The sequence below is a fragment of the Pinus tabuliformis genome, chromosome 1_2 (assembly GCF_031772625.1).
Source record: "Pinus tabuliformis cultivar Carrire ecotype Pingquan chromosome 1_2, CPIR1, whole genome shotgun sequence".
Classification (NCBI taxonomy): Eukaryota; Viridiplantae; Streptophyta; class Pinopsida; order Pinales; family Pinaceae; genus Pinus; species Pinus tabuliformis.
In genome coordinates, this window is record NC_142298.1 from 1,182,023,297 (window position 1) to 1,182,049,028 (window position 25,732).

General features: G+C 40.1%; 2 pseudogenes; both read right to left on the minus strand.

The window, feature by feature from the left end:
- Positions 1–979: 979 nt before the first annotated feature.
- LOC149210445 (uncharacterized) lies at positions 980–2,072 on the minus strand (annotated as a pseudogene).
- A 2,206-nt stretch (positions 2,073–4,278) lies between these two features.
- On the minus strand, positions 4,279–5,361 carry LOC149210446 (uncharacterized; annotated as a pseudogene).
- Positions 5,362–25,732: the final 20,371 nt, after the last annotated feature.

The window sequence follows — 25,732 nt, forward strand, 5'->3', positions numbered from 1 at the left end:
TGCATTTTCTTTCCTCGGGGCATCAGTTACCGATAATAATGCTTTACTATGCCCTTTGAATTCCGTTAAACCAAGCTTACACAAAATTAAAAAAAAAAAACTACACACCTTTTTTCACTTTATAGAAGCCTGATATTGAATCTGATGTATCTCTGTAATTTCAGATCATCTAGTTCTGAAAGTGCTACCTATAGTAGCCTTCTGTGTCCTCTTTCCAATGCCACAAGTCTGAGCCAAATTGGATTCTCCAAGGAAGATTTATGTGAAATCTCCCACAGTGACTTGCGTTTAGACTGGTTCAGTAGAGTGAACTTGTACGACGTGCCACGAGTCACTGTTTCAACCTTTGAATCTAAAACACACACACAAGAAACTACAGTCTGTCCTCTTTCTGTACCTTCTTACGAAATTTCAATCCGATCCCCAGAGAGAAAGTTATGACGATTTTCCCCAGGTCACCTGTTTTGAATGTAATTCAGGAGTCTGCAAAAAGACCAACTTCCTCAGATCATATCTCCGCAAATATCGCACAAAAAGCTCTGAAATTCGGACCCAAGGTTCAGAGCGATTTCTTCTCAAATGGGTTTTTTTTGCGACTTCTGAAACGTCACAGAAAAAAAGTTATAGTGAAAATGCCACGATGACCTGTTTGGAGCAGCGAAACCCTAGAATCCAAAGCTCTGATACCAAATGTTATGAAACCAGCTCAAGAAAAGATAGAAAAGATAGATCAACGCCTTAGAATTCAGCCTCTTCGAGGGGGCAACCTCCTTTACATTACATAAATGAACAATTCTTGGATGATACAAATGACAAAACCTCCTTTCTATATATAGGAGTCTAAGGAGTCACAATATAATCCAACCGACCTAACAATAATAATATAAAGCCACAAAAATAACAATAGAGGGATTCTATGGAGCACAGAAATAACAATATGGGGGTAATAGGGGCACAACAATATAAATAAGGGGTATAACTACAATAGTAATGGGGTAATCACTAATATTATAGGGACCCAACAATGTCTCTCAATGCGTTTAATTTCTGGAAGATGCTTAAAACGTTCCTTTACAACATCTAGATATTCGTGCCTTTTGCACTCTCTTGGGAGAAGCACTCCTAACTGCTCTGATGCTTTAGCTTTCCACAAGCGAATATTATCATCATCACTTCCAAAGACAACATAAGTTTCATTACCACTAAATTTCACACAAAACATCCTTTGCATTCATTTCGTATGGTAGATTTCTCTGTTGTGACCAGCATTATAGGGGAATATTCTCACTGTTTGATCCCGTCACAAACTCCCGACCAGATGGAGAATAATCAATATCCACCACAGCAGAAACATGGTCTTGGTGCACACATGTTGAAATATTCATTCTTCTCATATCATAGCTATAGCAGTTGCAATCTTCATTAGCTGTAGTGAAATTCATAGGTTCTCTTGGATTCCATGCAATAGCATTATTCCTTGTCTGCATAATTAACTTGTTCAAAGGTGATGCCATTCGAAGGTCATATAGAACAATACTGCGGTCACTGGCAATTATCGCAAATATATCTTTCTCTGCAGGATTAAACTGTACCGAAATGACAATATCATCCCCCAAGCGAAATTGTTTATCGGTCTTGACCTGTCATGATCCCAAATGTCAACTTGAGCCCCACCAGTTGCAAACACATTAATATCCCACTGGTAATCTATAGCCCTGAAAGAATTTTTTCCCACATAGGTTGCTAGTGGCTTTTGAACATTCTTTGAGCCATAACTTGATTCCCCAATGCTAGCAACTGGGATATCCCATAGTCTAACTATGCAATCATCTCCGCAAGAAATAAGCTGCTCTCCTTCTATAGGCACAGTCAAACCACACACCGCTCCTCTATGACTTAGAAATTGTGGAATTGTGCGCCTGGCCGTAATGTCCCAGAGCCGAATATCTCCATCCAATTCAAAGAACCTGTTTGGAGCAGAAGAAATGAAATTGTTTTGATTTCTATTGAAGCTGTCATGAATTTTTGTCTTCGAGGCTCTGTGTGCCGTGCACAAGCCCAGTGCACCGCATTTCTTGGATGCGCTGCACCAAAGGAAAACTTCACTGTGGCAAATCACCCAATGTGTCACGTGGCCTTACCCAATGCACCTTGCAGACTCATAAACACAATCTTAGTTTCTAGTTTTTCCCTTTCACAGCTTGAGACGATTTTCAAATGATCTCTTGAATGCAAATGACATTGATACATATAGAAATATCTTCATAAAGACATGGCTTTGATTTTGTGTTTGTAAAGACCCACTTTTGTCATGTTTTAAAATTGGCATTTCTTCACTTTTAATACAACTCTGTTCTTCAAGTTTCCTTTTTGATTTTTGGCTAAAATGATGGCTTCTTGGTTGATTTTTTGCAGGGATGATGGAGTTTGAACTTTGGAAAAGGATGACCAGAGTTTGTATTTGAAGTACTTCATGGCGGAAAACTTTAAAAATACATATTTATTACAAACAATTAATTTGACGATTTCTTCTTCAAAACAGAGTTTTGAAGAAGAAACATCCTTGAGCATTATTGATGATAAGAATTTTGGAATGAAAACTTATTGAAGACATCCATGAAGTCATTATCTCCATAAAAATTCTCAAGATCTTCAATGAAACTACTAACGTGTTCACAACAGTTCTAAACTAAAGCTAAGGATGGATATGATTCTTTATACCTTTCGAAGATTATTGTATGAAAATCTTTTAGACAATAAATAGAAGCAGGTGGTAAACTTTCATACCAAGATCGGGCTTCATCTTCCAGAGTAGCCATAAAAAATTTCATCAAACAATCTTCAGGAAAAACGATCTTTAATTTATGCACATGAATGTGAAATTTCACCAGATGAAGAGTAGTGCCATTACCTTCCACATTTCTGAACATAGGCAAATTCGGAAGCCAATCCACCTTGGGAATTTTATTTGGAAAACTTGGGATGTGATGTTGGCTCATAGGAGCATATCTTTTTGCAACCCGTTCCATCTTGAAAATCTTAAAGCTACTAATCTTCCTGCAGTGGAGTCACCATGAAGCATTGATTTCTAGATTTTTTAGTGAATGGAGTCAGCAGGTGAATGATTCCAGCCTTCTTATGTCTGATCGTTTTCCACCATCAACCATCAGATCTGAACTTGATACATGTACTGGGGCAATTAACAAGTTAGATGTCACGTTTACAAGCTAGACCAGAGATTGAATGAAACAACGTTTATCTACATCACTGATGCATAGCAAAAGTGTTTCGAAGGCTACCTGGCATAACTTCAGGCTCCGTCTGTAGCTTGCAAAAAAAATAACACTAACAAGAAAACCATTTGTTCTTCCCCAATACGGTCGCCACTATGTTAGAGCCTAAATCTGCCTTAGGCTGAAGGAAGGCAAAATTCAGTATAACCACACACCATGCTCAGTCTGGTAGCTAGCCCTACTAGAACAGGAGAGGGCTCTCTCTGGGTCACACTCAGTAAAAATAAACAATAGGGTCTGAGATGACTCAAAATGAATACTGATTTTAGGCTAGTAAATAAATATGAAAGAGGTAATTTAATGAATGACTGAATTTTCAGGGCTGTATGGGACAAAGGACAGCATGAGCTGGGAAATTGAATCAAAGACGCAGAGTACTTCGTGAGGCAAGATAGGCAAGAGGTTTAGCAATCAAACTGAAGTAATATGGAGTGGAAAGACTGTTGAGAGGTTGAAAAGGGCATAACCAATGAATCCTTTTCAAACAGAAGAAGGCACACAACGGATGAATGCTTTTCCAAGGCAGAGCAATAAACTGGATTCTACCTTTCTTACTTAAAAACATTCAACTGGAAATGATTATGAATGAACTGTAAAACATAACAAGATACATATGAAACAGAAAGAAGAAACATATGTTAAACTCATACCACATGAATCTCATGAATCAGAGTTGCATCAATTTATTAATTTCCTGGCCAAACTGTACAGTGAAGCGCTGAGTTTTCTTCCACACCTTTCCCAGAACTCAGCCCCTTTACAAATGATTTTCAATACAATAAATAAACTCAACTATGAGAAAACAGATCGACCAAAAATAGGGGATTGTTTAATCATTATTAACAAAAGATGAAAAGCCACCCATCTGTAAAAGGAGCAGTGTTACATTTTCTACTCGAATTTGTTGATGACCAATGAAGAGGTGAAATCTATAGGTGTAAATCCCTTCTCAATCGTAACTGAAGACAAATATAGACCTCCAATCCTATTTCTCTTTTATGGTAGATATCTTCGTTTTAAATTTGGGCTTTGGTATGTGTCAATGTCTCTCAATGCGTTTAATTTCTGGAAGATGCTTAAAACGTTCCTTTACAGCATCTAGATATTCGTGCCTTTTGCACTCTCTCGGGAGAAGCACTCCTAACTGCTCTGATGCTTTAGCTTTCCACAGGAGAATATTAGCATCATCACTTCCAGAGACAACATAAGTTGCATCACCACTATATTTCACACAAAACATCCTTTGCATTCGTTTCGTATGGTAGATTTCTCTGCTGTGACCTACATTATAGGGGAATATTCTCACTATTTGATCCCATCACAAAGTCCCGACCAGATGGAGAATAATCAATATCCACCAGAGCGGAAACATGGTCTTGGTGCACACATGTTGAAATATTCATTCTTCTCATATCATAGCTATAACAGTTGCAATCTTCATTAGCTGTAGTGAAATTCATAGGTTCTCTTGGATTCCATGCAATAGCATTATTGCTTGTATGCATAATTAACTTGTTCAAAGGTGATTCCATTCAAAGGTAATATAGAACAATACTGCCATCACTGGCAGTTGTCGCAAATATATCTTTCTCTGTAAGATTAAACTGTACCGAAACGACAGTATCAGGCCCCAAGCGAAACCGTTTATCGGTATTGACCTGTCATGATCCCAAATGTCAACTTGAACCCCACCAGTTGCAAACACATTACTATCCCACTGGTAATCTATAGCCCTGAAAGAATTTTTTCCCACATAGGTTGCTAGTGGCTTTTGAACATTTTTTGAGCCATAACTTGATTCCCCAATGCTAGCAATTGGGATATCCCATAGTCTAACTGTGAAATCATCTCTGCAAGAAATAAGCTGCTCTCCTTCTGTAGGCATAGTCAAACCACACACCACTCCTCTATGACCTAGAAATTGTGGAATTGTGCGCCTGGCCGCAATGTCCCAGAGCCGAATATCTCCATCCAATTCGAAAAACCTATTTGGAGCAGAAGAAATGAAATTGTTTTGATTTTTATTGAAGCTGTGATGAATTTTTGTCTTTGAGGCTCTGTGTGCCATGCACAAGCCCAGTGTGCCGCATCTCCTGGATGCGCCGCGCCAGAGGAAAACTGCACTGTGGCAAATCGCCCAATGCGTCGCATGGCCTATGTGCGTCGCGCGCTTACCCAATGTGCCGTGCAGACTCATAAACACAATCTTAGTTTTCAGTTTCACCCTTTCACAGCTTGAGACGATTTTCAAATGATCTCTTGAATGCAAATGACATTGATACATATATAAATATCTTCATAAAGGCATGGATTTGATTTTGTCTTTGTAAAGACCCACTTTTGTCATGTTTTAAAATTGGCATTTCTTCACTTTTAATACAACTCTGTTCTTCAAGTTTCCTTTTTGATTTTTGGCTAAAATGATGGCTTCTTGGTTGATTTTTTGTAGGGATGATGGCGTTTGAACTTCGGCAAAGGATGACCAGAGTCTGTATTTGAAGTACTTCATGGCGGAAAACTTTAAACATACATATTTATTACAAACAATTAATTTGACGATTTCTTCTTCAAAACAGAGTTTTGAAGAAGAAACATCCTTGAGCATTATTGCTAATAAGAATTTTGGAATGAAAACTTATTGAAGACATCCTCATGACCTGTGGGCGTTATTTGAAATTCTGAAGACAGACCCTAGACCTAGAAACTGAAATGACTCTTGTTGACCAAAACACCTTCTATGACTGTAAATGGCTAAAATCAACTTTAATGGACTTTGATAAATTTCGACCAACCCGGCAGGTATAAACATGAGGGAAACTAGAAAACAAAGCCCTTCCGTTAGACAATGGGATGCCCCTAATGAAATTCAAATGAATGAGTTGAACGAGACACCTAAAAATGAAATGCAATAAGAGAAATGATATTTGACGGAGGGATAAACAGACCGCCTCTAACAGGTGTCTTGGAAGGAGATTCTTTCCCTTTGGCAGAGGGTGAATCTTCAATGGTAATTGGAACTTTTGAAGAGGGCTGAGGTTTGCCTGTTTTAATTCTTGTTCTTTTCCTAGCCCTGAAATACATGGAGGTCTGTCTTTTCCTCTTTTTCTTTGGCTTGATCAGTGTACTGAGGGCAGTGAGGGTAGCTGCTGCCTCCCTTTCCAAAGTTTCAGGGTACTCTTCTCATTTCTCTTCCTTTTCTGCCTCTTTTTCTCCTTCTGTCTCTTTTTCTGTCTCTTCTTCTATCTCTTTTTTTATCTCTTTTTTTGTCTCTTCCTACTCTGTTTCTTTAGCTCTCTCCTCCTTTATTTCAGTTCCTTCCTCCTTCCTTTCTTGTTCTGCTATGTCACCGCTGGCTCCACCTTCTCCCCCTTGCTGTTCTTCCTCCTCACTACTGGTAGGGATGACATCATAGGTTAAGGCCCTTATGTCATCCTTAGCTATCATGTTTTGGAAAACTTCCCATGCTATAGGGAGTGTAAAGGTATGGAGGGCTTCCTCTACTACGATTTTGATTAAGCCATGGTGAGCTAGCTGCTCTGAATTTCCTACTTGTACCTTGGTGCTGGAGTCAATGAGGGATTGCAGGAGGAAGTAAGAGATATTGAGCTTCTGAGGTGCTGGAGTGTCTGTTGGATACCTATACCAATAGGTTTCATATTTCATGATTGGCAAATTCAAATGCCAAATATGCTCTGCTTTGCTGATACAAAGATCCCATATTTCCAAGAGAAGACAAGGTGTGTAATTAGCTTCATGTTTACTCAATTTTGATGGATGGTCCAACAGCCTAATCTGGATCATGCCATGTTTCAATTTTCTGTTGTAGAATAGAGAAAGAAGTATGTCCAAACTGCTTAATCTTGGCAGAACAGTAGTTAGGTAGAGAATTAAGGTTCCCAACTGCTTAATCTGGGGCCTTGGAAGAAATAAGGGTAGTGCTAGATAGGCAATCAAAAGAAAAAGCCAATGGAAAAGAAAAGGAACATAAGGGCCTGCAAGTCCAAATGCACCCTCCAAGAAGAAACAAAAAATGCTAGGCAAGTAGATGGGTAGGTAGATGGGGTTGCAGAAGTCGTATTCCTTTCAAACTGAATCTTGCTGGTTAAGATAAGAAAAGCAACACAATGGAGCATGTCTAACTTCCTTTTTCCCCTGTTTTACACTCATCACTAACATCCCTACACCAGTTGTGTTTATGAAAGAATTCAAGGTTTTATGTTGGTTCTAGTTTCCTTTAAGAGCCACATTTCTTGTCTAAAATTCTTTTCATTTTGATCTACTCCCTAAGCTAAGTGGTTTGCAAATAAACTTAGTGATGTCACTCCTCATTCACCTTTTCCCTCCATATTAACCCCTAACTTCTATTATCTAAATCCCCTATGTTACCCTTTCCCTACTATTATAACACTATGGTGTATAAACCCCAAGCATTCTATAAATATCACTCCCCTTGGCATTATAGCCATATGTTCACTACCAGGGATTAAATTTACATCTGGTCAGTTTAAGAACCCAAGCCTTACCTCTTTTTCCCCTTCAGAAATCATTTAACCCGTTCAATCCTTCATTTGCTAAAAAAACTTGTAAAAAACCCAATTTCACCCTTAACCCGCTCAATTAGAAAATACACATGAAAACCCACTTTTTCTGACTTATCCAAAGTCTGGGCGCTATGCGCGATTTTATAAAAAAAATATCGAATAAACCATGCAAATACGCCAATGTTCTAAGGTCCCCGCTGGGCATGAAATTCACGAAAAAACAAATATTTTATTGCCCGCCCGACGCTGCATCGTTCGGACAAGTTATTGACCCGTCAACCGTCCGATCGGGCGCTTTTCATCCAACAGCTCTCGTGCATATCGGAGCGGCCCCGACGTCCGTAAGATAGGCTCTGATATTTGTCAGAGGGTGAAGTCAGGTCTCAGCCACGCGTCACCCCCACAGCGTATCGGAGCCCCCTCTGACAATTCCGCTTCCGTATGGAAGGCGGTGCAATATGATACCGCTTACGGTTTCCGGTCTCCGCCAACCCGCCTTGCCAGCGTCACTGCTAGCATCACTGCTACGTCATCGCCGCGTTAGCGCCCTCCTCCGCCATTGCTCCACCTGTCCGCCACCTCACCGTCCCCGTGGACCACTCTTAAGCCGCCACGTCACCTGATGACGTCATGCTGACGTCATCCAACATTGACCCCACCTGATGACATCATGCTGACGTCATCCAAAAAAAAGCGCCAATGTTCCAAAAAATCCATATTTTGGCCAAAATTTCGCGTTTTTTGCACTTTTTGCAAAAACGACTGTTGTTTCTTCTGCATGCATTTTACGTCCAAATTCACGCCAACCTGCTGAATTCGACCTGGAGACCATTGGCACGCCAAATCCACCTGCATTTGTGACCAGTGCCGACAGTGTACCAGGTATTTATCCCTGTAAATCCCTCCTGCGCATGATTTTGTCTGTGAATCGCCAAAAATAACTTAAAACACTGAAAAACACATAATTCACCGGCAAATCCCCTGTGCCTAGTTCCCATTTGAAATTGTAAGGTCGAAATTCACCGGCTAAGCCTCGTTTACCCGAGTTTTCACAAAACCTGCATTTTGTTCGCGCAATCATGAACTGGAAGCCCAAACTACACCAAATTACTGTGAAAAGAGTTTGTTAAGGCCAAGCATTTTCCCTATCAGCGCTTGTGCAGTATTTCAATTGCTGCAAGTGACCATTTTGTCCTCTGTTTCTCAGTAAATCACCTCTCTTTTCAAGAGATACTCTTTTCTGTCGCTCTGCACAGTAACACCAGTTTACATACAAACAGAGTTGTAATGTAACCATGGATGCACCTGTAGCTCCTGTAGCCTTGAACGTTGCTCCTTTAAATGCTCCTCAGAGAGAATTGGAGTGGAAGGCATTAGCAGATTTAGATTATCAAATCTCAGAGGAAATGCTAATGCACAGCAAGTACCACATCCACCTCTTAAATGAATTAAAGATTAAACATGAGACTGGGATAGATGTATTGGGAATTTGGGATTCCTTCCTCCCAATCTTCAAGCTTCCTCAGGTCAATCCGTTTCCTGACGTAATTCACCTGTGTGCTAACTGTTATGATGCCACTCAGAGGGTTGTGATTAGCCCTTCAGGCTCAATTGTTTTCTATATCACCCCTGAAGCCATTAGAGAGATGCTGCAATTCAAAACTGAGAAGAAATTGGTTCCTCTATCACTGATTGATCTAATAAAACAAGGAGCTAAGTTGACAGATGCTCAGATCACCAAGTTAAATCAGTTTTACATTGACTCTGACACTATGATGCACCCTCCCATTTCTCATGTTTACCTCAACCAATTGGGCAGGGACCTTGTAGATATGATCAGTCCGATTTTGGGCTATAACTCTATTGAGTATGTTGATGAAACTGTGCTGGTGATGATGCTCATGTTTGCCCCTGGAAAATCTCCAATCTGCTATGACTATGCCACCTATATATCAGACAAAATACATGAGAAATTGATGAACCTATCAAGGGAAAGGGTGTTTAGATACACCTCCTACATCTACCACTTGATTTTATATTATCAACATGAGAAATTTTCTTTTGCTATGAAAAGAGTGGATGCACAAGGCAATCCAAGGTCAGTAATGTATCAGACCTCTGCTATTCACTGCACATCATGTTCTCCATACACTTACTGTGAGTTTATAGACCTTTTTATCCACCCAGCCATGTCTCTGCTTCTGAGCTCACCTCCTCCAAGACTGACTGGTGAGATGCAGAGGGTTCTTCAGTTGTCTAAGGCATATAGCACTGGGGATTGGTATTTTTACCAAAACCACACAGTTATTAGAATATATGGGTGTGAGTTGCCCCCATACAGATTGCGCAAATATGTGCCCATGAGGTTTTTTGCCCTTGAATACTTCAGGCAGTTTGGGAATGCTGATGTGAAGAATTTTTCAGGCTAAGGCAAGAAAGCACAGCTAAAAGTAAGAAACCAATTGGGCCACTTCATGTATAACAAAAGGGAGGAAGGTTGGCAAGAGGCAGATAGAATGCTAGAAGGCCTTCGCTTAAAGACCAGCTTCCTCTGGAAACCTTATGACCCCAATCACTTCATAACTTTAAGAAGGGTCAAGTATAGGCTGTCCAGTTATGACCATGTAAGGTTGCCTCACATAGAAAAGTATGAAAATCAAATAAAGTGGACGAGAGACACCTTAGAGGAACCTGTCACACAAGAAGAATTAAGTGAAAGAGCACGAAGAAATCTCCAAAAGATGGCTGACTTAGAGCTTTGTTCACAGGTATTTGCTCTTCCAAGCACTCAAGTGGGAGCAGCTGTCTCATCCTCCACAGCACATGAGCAAGCAGTCAAAGCTACTGATCAACCCTCCAGCAAAGGCAAGGAGAAAGAAATGGAGCTAGAGCAGCCACTTCAGGAAGAGGTACAGCAGCAGGAAATGCAGCAACAACAACAGGTACAACAACAAGAAAAGGGACAGCCAGTGCAAGAAGAGCACACATCAGAGGCCCCAATCTTCACTAAGCAGCAGCCACCACAAATTGTGCCTCCTAGGCAAGAAACAAGAGTTGAAGCTTCAGTCCCTCAAACCCCACAAAAGGAGGACATAAGTAGGAAGAGGGACAGAGAGACTCCCCTCACAACATCAACAACTCAGGGGGAGAAGAGGCATAGAATGAATCCTCTTTCAGAGGAAGAAATGCCTATAGGGCAATCTTTGGGCATGGGCCCACCTAGCATGGAGGCCTCTGCAAGTTCCTTCCAGCAGGAACAAGAGAGGACAATGGGAGGAGAAGTTAGCTCCTCAAGCCAACAAAGGGGAGGTGAACTGGGCATCAAGCAACAATTCATTGACATAAAGAAGAGGAATGAGCCCATAAGGATACAATTAATATTGTCAAACCAGAGCCTGTAATCAAGTTTTTCTTATTGGAATATATAAGTTGTCATGCACAGGAAAATTTTTGATAAAGTCAGCATGTATGGAGAAGAAGGGGCTGAGCCAACTCAGCAAAACTATTCGGCCACCAAAGCAGCACTGACAATCACAGGTGACAGGGCCGAAAAGCTACAGGAGGATAGAGTTACAAAGACACGTCATTCATCATTTATAACAGAACGTTCAACCAACTCAATGGCCTCCAAAGGTCAAAAAGGTCTTCTGACAGATATAAAGAGCATTTATGTTGTATTGAAAGCTGTAATAACTTCTTATCTGCTATTCTGTACAAGTTGGTGAAGATATTTATTTCTCAGATGACTCAACGCCTCAGATATTTTGTATGAAACATTTGTATATATTCCCCCTCGCATGAGTTTGCAGGGGTTGTTGTTGATTTCTCTTCTAGAGTTCTTTTGCTGTAAATTCTCAGAGAAGTAATACAAAAGCTAATGGAATTTCCAAAGTTCTGTGTTGTTTGAGGCATTGTGGTGTTTAGATAAATGTTACAGGATTCCTGCGTACTTCATGGCACAATAAGTTTTTCCTAAAAACTCTTCGTTATGTGTTTTGTTATCTTTTCATATCTCGTTCATGTTTCTGTGCTTTACAGTTAATGGCAAGGAAAAAGAATTGTTCCAGGATTTAATCGCAGATTACCCTGAACTCAATCTAAGCTATTATAAATGTTTTCTTCAGTTATAGTAATAAAGGTGTGATTCTTAATTGCTGCACTTTCACACTATATCTTTCACAATGATTATTGTTTCAGGAATTCAAGTTTGCTCCTGAGGAATATATCTCTCTCTCACACCCCAGCTTAGTGAAAAATTCTTAATTGCTTTTCACTGGTTATTTACATTTCATCATCACAATTTCAAGTTTGTTTTATGAAGTATTTAAATGGCCCTGTAATTTCAGCTACTCAATTCCATGTTTTAAACAAACTGTAGCCACAGACTCCATTGCCCAATAGACTAACATTATCTGCAGATTTCCACTTTAGGTACAGAAAGAAATCCTTCAACCAAAACATAAACCAAAACCCTCACTTCATAACTAGCCTAAAATCCTTCCAAAACAGAGACAAATTTTACAGAGAGAGCCCTCTCTGATTACAGTTTGGCTAGAAGTTGTAATCCAAAGATTGGTTAGTGGTTACCCCGGCCGTATTCCCTTGGGAGTCAAAGGGAACAACCTGGGTGTTAACATGAATGGCGACTCCACTGGGGACTCTTTAGGATTTTCTAATTACTATATATCTCCTGAAGCTACAGATGAAGCCTAAATATCAGCCAGGGAGCCTTCAAAATTGTTTATGTTTTACATTAACAGCTTTAGGGAAGAGCTGCTTCAGTCAATCTTCATACTAGCTTTGAGATATATATATAGCCATTCCAAAATCTTATCCAGTCCTTGCAGATATAAAAATTTCCTAAAAAATACTCAGAAACTAGTTCAGAAGCTGGCTCCCAAGAAGAATCCACGGTACACTAGGTCAAATCCTGACCCAAATCCACCCCTTGTTTTTGAAAATCCTAACACAATCCCTAAATTTGTTAAGAAGTAGCAAGGGCCAGATAAGCTTGCTGACTTAAGTCCAGAGACAGTTCACCCCAACCCCATTTCCACTCCAATCAAAGTTCTTTTTCGGTCTACCCCCAATTCCCCTAGTTCACCATCCACATCTCAAAGCCCTCTTCTCACATCTTCATCCACTGCGCATAATCCCTTGACCAACACTCTAGGTTCTGCTGCACCTGTTACCCCTGTGGTACCCATCGTTCCTTCTGTCCCAGTTGCCCTTGTCAATCCCCCAAACCTTGTGAATATGGCTAACAAATATGCACCTTTGCAATTAGCTGCTAATCCTGCAGCTTTACCTCAGGATTACCAAACCAAAATCTCATATTTTGACTCCACTGGCCCTTACTCTGCTATTCAACATGCTAAGAGGATGTAGGATCACTTTGAGAACTATGAAATCGATGATGATAGTGTGAGAATGAGAATCTTTGTCCAGAGCTTGACAGGTGATGTCAGAACTTGGTTCAGATCACTTGCTGTAAATACCATCACAACCCGTGATGAGCTTTATCAAGCCTTTACTAACAGATGGGAGAAAAAGAAACATCCCTTGCACATACTTGGTGAATATGACACAATCAAGAGAGGTCCTCAAGAGACCGTCCTGGAGTATTGTGCTAGATTCAACAATGTATACAACGCAATACCACAAAACTTAAGACCTCCTCCTGATTTGGCCTTGTACAAATTCCCTGATGGATTTGACCCTGACATGGCATATCAGTTGAAAGAAAGAGCCCTTGAAACCCTCCAAGATGCCCAAAAGGTTGTTGTCACAGTAGAAGCAAACCTGATTGCTAAAAGAAACAGGGCAAGATTGGAAAAGAGAAACATATACAAGGAAGAACCCTCGGCCTTTGATCAGAAACTGGATGCAATACTTAATGGTATGAAGAGATTGGGTGATAGAGTGGAATCGGTTGAGAGAAAGGCATCATCGGAAGCACTGCAAAACAACCCTATCAGGAATCCCAATTTTAGGAGAAATCAAAACCCAAACGTTGGCAAGACCAATTCTGATCCAGAGATAAGACCTCCGTTCCAGGAAAACTATGCTGAAACATCCACTTCAAATGAGCAGTTGGATGACACCCACATCAACCTAATGGGCCTCAATGATGAGCGTCAAGTTTTCCTAAGTCAAGAAGATCATAACGATGATGACATTAAATAATTCCAAACCAAGTCAGGTGAGTCATTTGATTTCAAACAAGGCTATGACACAGCTGTGTATGAAGTCCATAAACAGTACAAACTAAGGAGTAGAACTGTAAATATAACACAGCCTGAAAAAGCAAAGGACATGCTACAGCCTAAAAGTTCCATAATCACAGAACCATCTAGCACAACTGATTCACTTACAAATGAAGTAACCATTGAAGAAGTTACTGAACAACTTCCCTCAACACAACAGACCTTGAATGCATCTCCTTTGCAGCCCAATCCAAGTAACACTCCTCAAGAGATCAATAGAAAGAACAAGCCTCAAGATCAAGACAAGGATCAAGAAGAAAATTTACTAAACAAATAAAAGGTTGTCACCCACAACACTAAGGTTCAATCTGAAAGACCTTTTGACTTGGAAGCTGAAATTGGCAAACTGAAAGTAGCCATCCCTCTCTCAGAACTAGCCAAGCATGACATCTACAAACAACAAATCAAGAAGTCCCTCCAACTTACTCGTAATAAAGACAATGTCAATGTGTTGGATGACACCCCAGAATTGCTGTTTGGTCCAGAGGTTGATGGAAAAACAACAGTCATAGGGATCTTACCTTTTTACGTTAGTTTGCATATCCATGATAAGATACTACACAATGCAATGTTTGACTCAGGTGCCTCTCATAACCTGATGCCTAAATCAGTCATGGAAAGATTGAATGTAGACATTACAAGACCATATAAGGACCTATTCTCATTTGACTCCAGCCAAGTTAAGTGTTAAGGCTTGATAAAAGACTTATGTGTATCCCTTGTCCAATATCCAAATAAAACAATCTTAATGGATGTTGTAGTTGCTGATATCCCACCCAAATATGGAATGTTGTTATCAAGATCATGGGGGGCTAAACTTCAAGGGTCCCTACAATTAGACATGTCATATGCCACAATCACAGTCTTTGGTCAACCCAAGAGACTATATAGAGAGTCACTCATGAAATATATGGTCAGCAGTGAAGAAAAACCTCAAAACTTCCCCATATATGCTGTCCATTCTGATATAGATTCATATATTCTCTTCAATGGTAATTCAGGTCTTACAAATGATGATGAAACCAAGATACTCAAACAAGATAAGGACTTTAATGAAAATTTGTTGCTCTAAGAATAAAGCTGATCCAATCAAGTGATGAGTCTGTTTTAAAAGAAAAACTAAATGAAAAACCAGAACTTCAACTCACAATCCCAGACCACAGAGAAGTTATTAAGTCTCCCCTAGAACAAGAGATCCTATGGTTCCTTGAATTTGATGGGTTAGTCAACAAATTAGGGGCAGGAGCTGGAGTTTGGATACATAACAAACAAAACAGTCATGCAGAGGGCCGAGCCTATAGGTTAAACTTCAGGTGCACCAACAATATGGTTGAATATGAAGCTCTCTTACTAGGCCTCAAGCTAGTAAAATCCTTACAAGCCATAAAAGTTTCAATCCTAGGAGACTTAGACCTAGTTATCCAACAAGTAAAGGGTAATTTTGTCACCAATGACAAAAGACTGAGATCTTATAGATCTGCTGTTGCTGAAATACTAAACTCCTTCACCGAATTCCAAATCACCAAAATCTCTAGAGACCATAATCTTCACGCTCACAGTTTGGCCACATTTGCAAGTACCTGCAAGCTACCTTTTGAGCCCCACCATTGTTTTACAGCCGAGATAAAACATAGACCATCTGTCCCAAACAATGTCATGGATTGGCAAGTGTTTGATGATGATACACAAATAAACAATTTCTTGACTTTACAGCAAGAATTCTCAGGACTAAACATTGACACTGAAAGAGCAAGTCAATCACAAATACTTGAAAGAGCAAGTCAATCACAAATACTTGAAAGAGAAAGTCAATCACAAATACCTAAAAGAGCAAGTCAATCACAAATACAGAGTAAACAGAATAACAAAGAAATATCACCCAAAACATTTAACCAAATGCTACATCCTACAATTTTCAACAAAGACAACATACAAGAAATCCAACAAATTAGTTGTGAGGAGATAGCTGATGATGAAGCTGAAGTCATACAATTGAAGGACAATTTTCTTCCAACAGGCTTAGCTCCTTTAGAAGACATTTTCGACTCCAATGATGTTCCCAGCAAACCAAAAATTCAGCCCCTCAACACTGCCATAGAAGAGTGTAACATTGGGACTGTTGAACAACCCAGAATTATAAAACTGACTGCTTCATTACCTCCTGATCAAAAGCCTAAATACATTGACCTTTTCATGGAGTTCTAGGATGTCTTTGCATGGATTTATGAGGATTTAAAATCCTATGACACCTCTGTAATTCAACACACTATCCCTCTCAAGCCAGATCAAAAACCCTTTAAGCAAAAATTGAGGAGAATTAATCCTATGCTCCTCCCAGCAATGGAACAAGAGGTACAGAAAATGTTTAAGGCAAGCATCATAGCACCAATCAGATTTTCTGATTGGATTTCAAACTTAGTCCCTACAAGAAATAAAACTGGTGAAATAAGGCTCTGTGTTGATCTAAGGAACTTGAATCAAGTATCCTTGAAAGATAATTACCCCTTACCCAAGATGGATCACATCTTGCAGAGAGTAGTGGGGGCCTCAAGAATTTCTCTACTTGATGGATTCTCAGGTTTCAACCAGATCCTAGTTCACCCTGATGATTAGGACAAAACAACGTTTACAACCCCATGGGGAACCTTCAAATATGTTAAAATGCCTTTTGGGTTGAAGAATGCAGAGGCTACATTCCAAAGAGCAATGGATATTGCTTTTGCCAAAGAGATTCATGACTTTCTTGTCATTTATTTAGATAACCTCACACCTTTCTCCAAATCTGACCAAGAACATTTGAAACATCTAAGGCAGATATTCATAACTTGTAGGAAATATGGAATTTCCTTAAATCGTAAGAAATCCCTGTTTGGTTTGGAGGAAGGTAAACTGTTGGGTCACATCATTTCTAAAGATGGCATTAGGATTGACCCAGACAGAATCGAGGCCATCTTACAAATGCCTCATCCAAGAAATGTAAAGGAATTGCAAGCCTTTTTGGGTAAAATCAACGTCTTAAGGAGATTCATCCCAAATTTTGCCGAACTAAGCAGATTACTCAATAACATGCTTAAAAAGGATTCAAAAGTAAAATGGACAGTAGAAACAAATCAAGCTTTTGAAGGTATCAAATTAGCCCTCACTCAAACCCCAGTCTTAACCAACCCTCAATTTGATAGGGAATTTATCATATTTTCCTTTGCTTCCCAACACACAATTGCTGCTGTCTTATTACAGAAAGATGACCAAGGGAATGAGAAACCCATTGCTTTCTTTATTAGAGCTCTTAGAGATGCACCCCTGAAATACCAGATCATGGAAAAGCAAGCATATGCTTTGGTCAAAGCTATTAAAGACTTTAGGATCTACATCCTATACTCCCATGTTATAGCCTATGTACCAAGCCCAATTGTGAAAGACATACTTACTCAAGAGAACTTAGAGGGCAGAAGAGGAAAATGGATTGCCAACATTTTAGAATTTGATATTGAAATAAAACCTACAAAACTGATAAAAGGGCAGGGTTTGGCCAAACTAATGTCTGAAACAAATTTCCAAGCCTTGGACATCAACCAACTAGACAGTGAACCGAAGCTGGTGACTCCAAAGATCAATGTAGCCTTTGAACAATCCCCCTGGTATTCTGATATCTGTTATGTGTTACAAAACCTGTGTGCTCCCCCAGGGCTGTCCAGAACTAAATGTAGGTTCCTAAAAATGAAAGCTTCAAAATTTTGTGTTATGAATGGAGATCTGCTTTGGAAAAACCATGAGGGTATATTGTTAAACTGCTTAATTGAAAATGAGACTAACAAAATCATAGGAATTTCATGCAGGCAATTATGGAGGACATTTGTATTGGAAGTCCACTGTGGATAAGATATTGAGAGCTGGTTACTATTGGCCCACTATTTTCCCTGATGTCAAGAAATTTACCACTTCATGTCATAAATGCCAAGTGTTTGAGGGAAAGAGAAAGTTACTGCCACTGCCTTTGAGGCCTATTGCAACATAGAGACCTTTTCAGCAATGGGGCTTGGATTTCATTGGAGAAATTCATCCCTCGTCTTCAGGCCAACATAGATGGATTCTAACAGCTACAGACTACTTCACTAAATGGATTGAGGCAATCCCATGTAGACAAGCAAATGACTCCACTATCATTCAGTTCCTTGAGGCCAATATCCTTGCTAGATTTGGATGTCCTGATAAGATAATAACAGACAATGCTGCTGCTTTTAGATCTAAGAAGATGGTAAACTTCTGCCACAAATTCCACATTACTTTGGGCCATTGTACTGCATACTATCTCCAAGGAAATGGCCTAGCTGAATCATCAAACAAAAGCCTTGTAAACATCATAAATAAGGTATTGGAAGAAAACAAGAAGAAATGGCATAAGAAACTTGTGAATGCCTTATGGGGAGATAGACTAACAACCAAGAGATCAATTGGGGTCAGCCCATATGAGTTAGTCTATGGATTAGAAGCAAAATTCCCTTCATCACTAGGGATCCCTGTTATGAAACTACTTCAAGAAAGTCAAGCTGAGCCCAATAATATGCAAAGGAGGGTAAATCAAATTATATGTTTACAGCAAACTAGAGATCAAGTTTATAGCAGAGTTCAAGTTTTACAAGAAAAATTAAAGAAGGCTTTTGATAGAAGAACTAAGGCTGAAGATTTCAACATGGGTGACAAAGTCCTCAAGTGGGATTCAAGAAGGGAAGATAAAGGAAAACATGGAAAATTTGACTCTCTTTGGAGAGGACCATTTATCATCCAAGCAGTACAAGGAAACAACACTTACTTCCTTAAGAATCTTGATGAAACTGATTTGGATGAAGGTCCTGTGAATGGCAGGATGTTGAAGCACTATTTTGACTACATTCCATGTATATAGCATGGCTGTTCCCTTGTACATAATTTACTATGTATAGTGTTCTCTTTCAGCATGTGAATAGCTTAGTTTCAAGGATCTTGCACAAGCAGGAAAAGGCAGTAGTTCAGCAAGTTCTATAAATATGACAGTTTACAATTTTGAGGTTTAAAGGAATAAAAACTCCAAGTTTTGAAAGAGTAGTCAAAGGGCCAAGGCATTCCGACCTACTGTTCTTGGTCTTTCAAGAAGAAAAACCATCCCCATGTGGAGCCACTGTTAGATACCTATACCAATAGGTTTCATATTTCATGATTGGCAAATTCAAATGCCAAATATGCTCTGCTTTGCTGATACAAAGATCCCATATTTCCAAGAGAAGACAAGGTGTGTAATTAGCTTCATGTTTACTCAATTTTGATGGATGGTCCAACAGCCTAATCTGGATCATGCCATGTTTCAATTTTCTTTTGTAGAATAGAGAAAGAAGTCTGTCCAAACTGCCTAATCTTGGCAGACCAGTAGTTAGGTAGAGAATTAAGGTTCCCAACTGCTTAATCTGGGGCCTTGGAAGAAATAAGGGTAGTGCTAGATAGGCAATCAAAAGAAAAAGCCAATGGAAAAGAAAAGGCACATAAGGGTCTGCAAGTCCAAGTGCACCCTCCAAGAAGAAACAAAAAATGCTAGGCAAGTAGATGGGTAGGTAGATGGGGTTGCAGAAGTCGTATTCCTTTCAAACTGAATCTTGCTGGTCAAGATAAGAAAAGAAACACAATGGAGCATGTCTAACTTCCTTTTTCCCCTGTTTTACACTCATTACTAACATCCCTACACCAGTTGTGTTTATGAAAGAATTCAAGGTTTTATGTTGGTTCTGGTTTCCTTTAAGAGCCACATTTCTTGTCTAAAATTCTTTTCATTTTGATCTACTCCCTAAGCTAAGTGGTTTGCAAATAAACTTAGTGATGTCACTCCTCATTCACCTTTTCCCTCCATATTAACCCCTAACTTCTATTATCTAAATCCCCTATGTTACCCTTTCCCTACTATTATAACACTATGGTGTATAAACCCCAAGCATTCTATAAATATCCCTCCCCTTGGCAGTATAGCCATATGTTCACTACCAGGGATTAAATTGACATCTGGTCAGTTTAAGAACCCAAGCCTTACCTCTTTTTCCCCTTCAGAAATCATTTAACCCGTTCAATCCTTCATTTGCTAAAAAACCTTGTAAAAAAACCAATTTCACCCTTAACCCGCTCAATTAGAAAAGACACATGAAAACCCACTTTTTCCGACTTATCCAAAGTCTTGGCGCTATGCGTGATTTTATAAAAAAAAAATCGAATAAACCATGCAAATACGCCAATGTTCTAAGGTCCCCGCCGGGCACGAAATTCACGAAAAAATAAATATTTTATTGCCCGCCCGACGCTGTATCGTCCAGACAAGTTATTGACCCGTCAACCGTCCGATCAGGCGCTTTTCATCCAACGACTCTCGTGCATATCGGAGCGGCCCCGACATCTGTAAGATAGGCTCCGATATTTGTCAGAGGGTGACGTCAGGCCTGGGCCACGCGTCACCCGCACAGCGTATCGGAGCCCCCTCTGACAATTCCGCTTCCGTATGGAAGGCGGTGCGATATGATACCGCTTACGGTTTCCGGTCTCCGCCAACCCGCCTTGCCAGCGTCACTGCCAGCATCACTACTACGTCATCGCCGCGTCAGTGCCCTCCTCCTCCATTGCTCCACCTATCCGCCACCTCACCGTCCCCGTGGACCACTCTTAAGCTGCCACGTCACCTGATGACGTCATGCTGACGTCATCCAACCTTGACCCCACCTGATGACGTCATGCTGACGTCATCCAAAAAAAAGCGCCAATGTTCCAAAAAATCCATATTTTGGCCAAAATTTCGCGTTTTTTGCACTTTTTGCAAAAACAACTATTGTTTCTTCTGCATGCATTTTACGTCCAAATTCACGCCAACCTGCTGAATTCGACCTGGAGACCACTGGCGCGCCAAATCCACCTGCATTTGTGACCAGTGTCGACAGTGTACCAGGTATTTATCCCTGTAAATCCCTCCTGCGCATGATTTTGTCTGTGAATCGCCAAAAATAACTTAAAACACTGAAAAACACATAATTCACCGGCAAATCCCCTGTGCCTAGTTCCCATTTGAAATTGTAAGGTCGAAATTCACCGGCTAAGCCTCGTTTACCCGAGTTTTCACAAAACCTGCATTCTGTTCGCGCAATCGTGAACTGGAAGCCCAAACTACACCAAATTACTGTGAAAAGAGTTTGTTAAGGCCAAGCATTTGCCCTATCAGCGCTTGTGCAGTATTTCAATTGCTGCAAGTGACCATTTTGTCCTCTGTTTCTCAGTAAATCACCTCTCTTTTCAAGAGATACTCTTTTCTGTTGCTCTGCACAGTAACACCAGTTTACATACAAACAGAGTTGTAAAGTAACCATGGATGCACCTGTAGCTCCTGTAGCCTTGAACGTAGCTCCTTTAAATGCTCCTCAGAGAGAATTGGAGTGGAAGGCATTAGCAGATTTAGATTATCAAATCTCAGAGGAAATGCTAATGCACATCAAGTACCACATCCACCTCTTAAATGAATTAAAGATTAAACATGAGACTGGGACAGATGTATTGGGCATTTGGGATTCCTTCCTCCCAATCTTCAAGCTTCCTCAGGTCAATCCGTTTCCTGACCTAATTCACCTGTGTGCTAACTATTATGATGCCACTCAGAGGGCTGTGATTATCCCTTCAGGCTCAATTGTTTTCTATATCACCCCTGAAGCCATCAGAGAGATGCTGCAATTCAAAACTGAGAAGAAATTGGTTCCTCTATCACTGATTGATCTAATAAAACAAGGAGCTAAGTTGACAGATTCTCAGATCACCAAGTTAAATCAGTTGTAGATTGACTCTGACACTATGATGCACCCTCCCATTTCTCATGTTTACCTCAACCAATTGGGCAGGGACCTTGTAGATATGATCAGTCCCATTTTGGGCTATAACTCCATTGAGTATGTTGATGAAACTGTGCTGGTGATGATGCTCATGTTTGCCCCTGGAAAATCTCCAATCTGCTATGACTATGCCACCTATATATCAGACAAAATACATGAGAAATTGATGAACCTATCAAGGGAAAGGGTGTTCAGATACACCTCCTACATCTACCACTTGATTTTATATTATCAACATGAGAAATTTTCTTTTGCTATGAAAAGAGTGGATGCACAAGGCAATCCAAGGTCAGTAGTGTATTGGACCTCTGCTATTCACTGCACATCATGTTCTCCATACACTTACTGTGAGTTTATAGACCTTTTTATCCACCCAGCCATGTCTCTGCTTCTGAGCTCACCTCCTCCAAGACTAACTGATGAGATGCAGAGGGTTCTTCAGTTGTCTAAGGCATACAGCATTGGGGATTGGTATTTTTACCAAAACCACACAGTTATTAGAATATATGGGTGTGAGTTTCCCCCATACAGATTGCCCAAATATGTGCCCATGAGGTTGTTTTCCCTTGAATACTTTAGGCAGTTTGGGAATGCTGATGTGAAGATTTTTTCAGGAAAAGGCAAGAAAGCACAGCTAAAAGTAAGAAACCAATTGGGCCACTTCATTTATAACAAAAGGGAGGAAGGTTGGCAAGAGGCAGATAGAATGCTAGAAGGCCTTGGCTTAAAGACCAGCTTCCTCTGGAAACCTTATGACCCAAATCACTTCATAACTTTAAGAAGGGTCAAGTATAGGCTGTCCAGTTATGACCATGCAAGGTTGCCTCACATAGAAAAGTATGCAAATCAAATAAAGTGGAGGAGAGGCACCTTAGAGGAACCTGTCACACAAGAAGAATTAAATGAAAGAGCACGAAGAAATATCCAAAGGATGGTTGACTTAGAGCTTTGTGCACAGGTATTTTCTCTTCCAAGCACTCAAGTGGGAGCAGCTGACTCATCCTCCACATCACATCAGCAAGCAGTCAAAGCTACTGATCAAACCTCCAGCAAAGGCAAGGAGAAAGAAATGGAGCTAGAGCAGCCACTTTAGGAAGAGGTACAGCAGCAGGAAATGCAGCAACAGCAACAGGTACAACAGCAAGAAAAGGGACAGCCAGTGCAAGAAGAGCACACATCAGAGGCCCCAATCTTCACTAAGCAGCAGCCACCACAAATTGTGCCTCCTAGGCAAGAAACAAGAGCTGAAGCTTCAGTCCTTCAAACCCCACAAAAGGAGGACATAAGTAGGAAGAGGGATAGAGAGACTCCCCTCACAACATCAACAACTCAGGGGGAGAAGAGGCATAGAATGAATCCTCTTTCAGAGGAAGAAATGCCTATAGGGCAATCTTTGGGCATGGGCCCACCTAGCATGGAGGCCTCTGCAAGTTCCTTCCAGCAGGAACAAGAGAGAACAGTGGGAGGAGAAGTTAGCTCCTCAAGCCAACAAAGGGGAGGTGAACTGGGCATCAAGCAGTAGTTCATTGACATAAAGAAGAGGAATGAGCCCATAAGGATACAATTAATATTGTCAAACCAGAGCCTGTAATCAAGTTTTTCTTATTGGAATATATAATTTGTCATGCACAGGAAAAATTTTGATAAAGTCAGCATGTATGGAGAAGAAGGGGCTGAGCCAACTCAGCAAAACTATTCGGCCACCAAAGCAGCACTGACAGTCACAGGTGACAGGGCCAAAAAGCTATAGGAGGACAGAGTTACAAAGACATGTCATTCATCATTTATAACAGAACGTTCAACCGACTCAATGGCCTCCAAAGGTCAAAAAGGTCTTCTGACAGATATAAAGAGCATTTATGTTGTATTGAAAGCTGTAATAACTTCTTATCAGCTATTCTGTACAAGTTGGTGAAGATATTTATTTCTCAGATGACTCAATGCCTCAGATATTTTGTATGAAACATTTGTATATATTCCCCCTCGCATCAGTTTGCAGGGGTTGTTGTTGATTTCTCTTCTAGAGTTCTTTTGCTGTAAATTCTCAGAGAAGTAATACAAAAGCTAATGGAATTTCCAAAGTTCTGTGTTGTTTGAGGCATTGTGGTGTTTAGCTAAATGTTACAGGATTCCTGCATACTTCATGGCACAATAAGTTTTTCCTAAAAACTCTTCGTTATGTGTTTTGTTATCTTTTCATATCTCGTTCATGTTTCTGTGCTTTACAGTTAATGGCAAGGAAAAAGAGTAGTTCCAGGATTTAATCGCAGATTACCCTGAACTCAATCTAAGCTATTATAAATGTTTTCTTCAATTATAGTAATAAAGGTGTGATTCTTAATTGCTGCACTTTCACACTATATCTTTCACAGTGATTATTGTTTCAGGAATTCAAGTTTGCTCCTGAGGAATATATCTCTCTTTCAGACCCCAGCTTAGTGGAAAATTCTTAATTTCTTTTCACTGGTTATTTACATTTCATCATCACAATTTCAAGTTTGTTTTATGAAGTATTTAAATGGCCCTGTAATTTCAGCTACTCAATTCCATGTTTTAAACAAACTGTAGCCACAGACTCCATTGCCCAATGGACTAACATTATCTGCAGATTTCCACTTTAGGTACAGAAAGACATCCTTCAACCAAAACATAAACCAAAACCCTCACTTCATAACTAGCCTAAAATCCTTCCTAAACAGAGAAAATTTTTATAGAGAGAGCCCTCTCTGATTAAATTTTGGCTAGAAGCTGTAATCCAAAGATTGGTTAGTGGTTACCCTGGCCGTATTCCCTTGGGAGTCAAAGGGAACAACCTGGGTGTTAACAGTGTCCATGCTATACCTTAATTCTTGGAGGATTCTAAAGTGATAACCATAAACAATGTTGTACCTCCCCTCATAGAAAATGTATTTGATTATTTGATAGCTAACCTCATCCCAGGGATATGGTATGCTAGCCCTTCTAATGCCATTTTTATCTTCAATAGGGGTTTCATTATTTTGGAAAAAGTTCTTCTTGGCAGCCTAACCAATTGGTTTCTCATATTTACTCCAAGGTAGCCCAAGAGGAAGGGTAGTGACCCTATTGATAAATTCAGGGGTTATCTCCATGGAAAGACCTCTAATGGTGACAGTGGCATGAATTCTTGTGTGAGGGACCAGAGAGAGAGCAAACTCTTGGGCAATTTCCTCATCAAACCCTTGAAATTTCCCAAAGAAATTCATCCAGTTTTCCCTTGTGAAGATGTCCACCACTTGAGGATGTGCATGGAGCCTAGTGGATTTAGTGGGATCCTTTCTCATGAACCCTCCTGTCATATTGTCTATACTCTTTTGGAAAACCAAATATGGAGGTGGAGACAAAGAATTTTGAGAAAAACAAAGAAACAGAGGAGATTGTGTGTTTTTTTTTTAAATAAGTAGATTTTTTTTTATGTATTTTCTCCTCTCCTAAAGACTTATTTCCTCCTCAAATTGAGACCACTTCGTTCATATATTGATATTCAACAGGGGACATGCATGAACCCTACCTCTTCAGACTGAAAATCGTGCTAGAAATCGTGTTTTCTCCCTTCAAAATGACTCACTGCCCCTCCTGTAGAAGCCTTTGTCCCTCCTGTAGATTTCCTATAGGTGCTCTAGTAGAAAACACTGAGAGCAAGAATATGGGAGAGATCGATGGAGGACAGTGGTTACGAGGCTGTGGGGGCACAAGGAGACTGTTGTAGCTGGGCTACGAGGAGAGAATGAAGG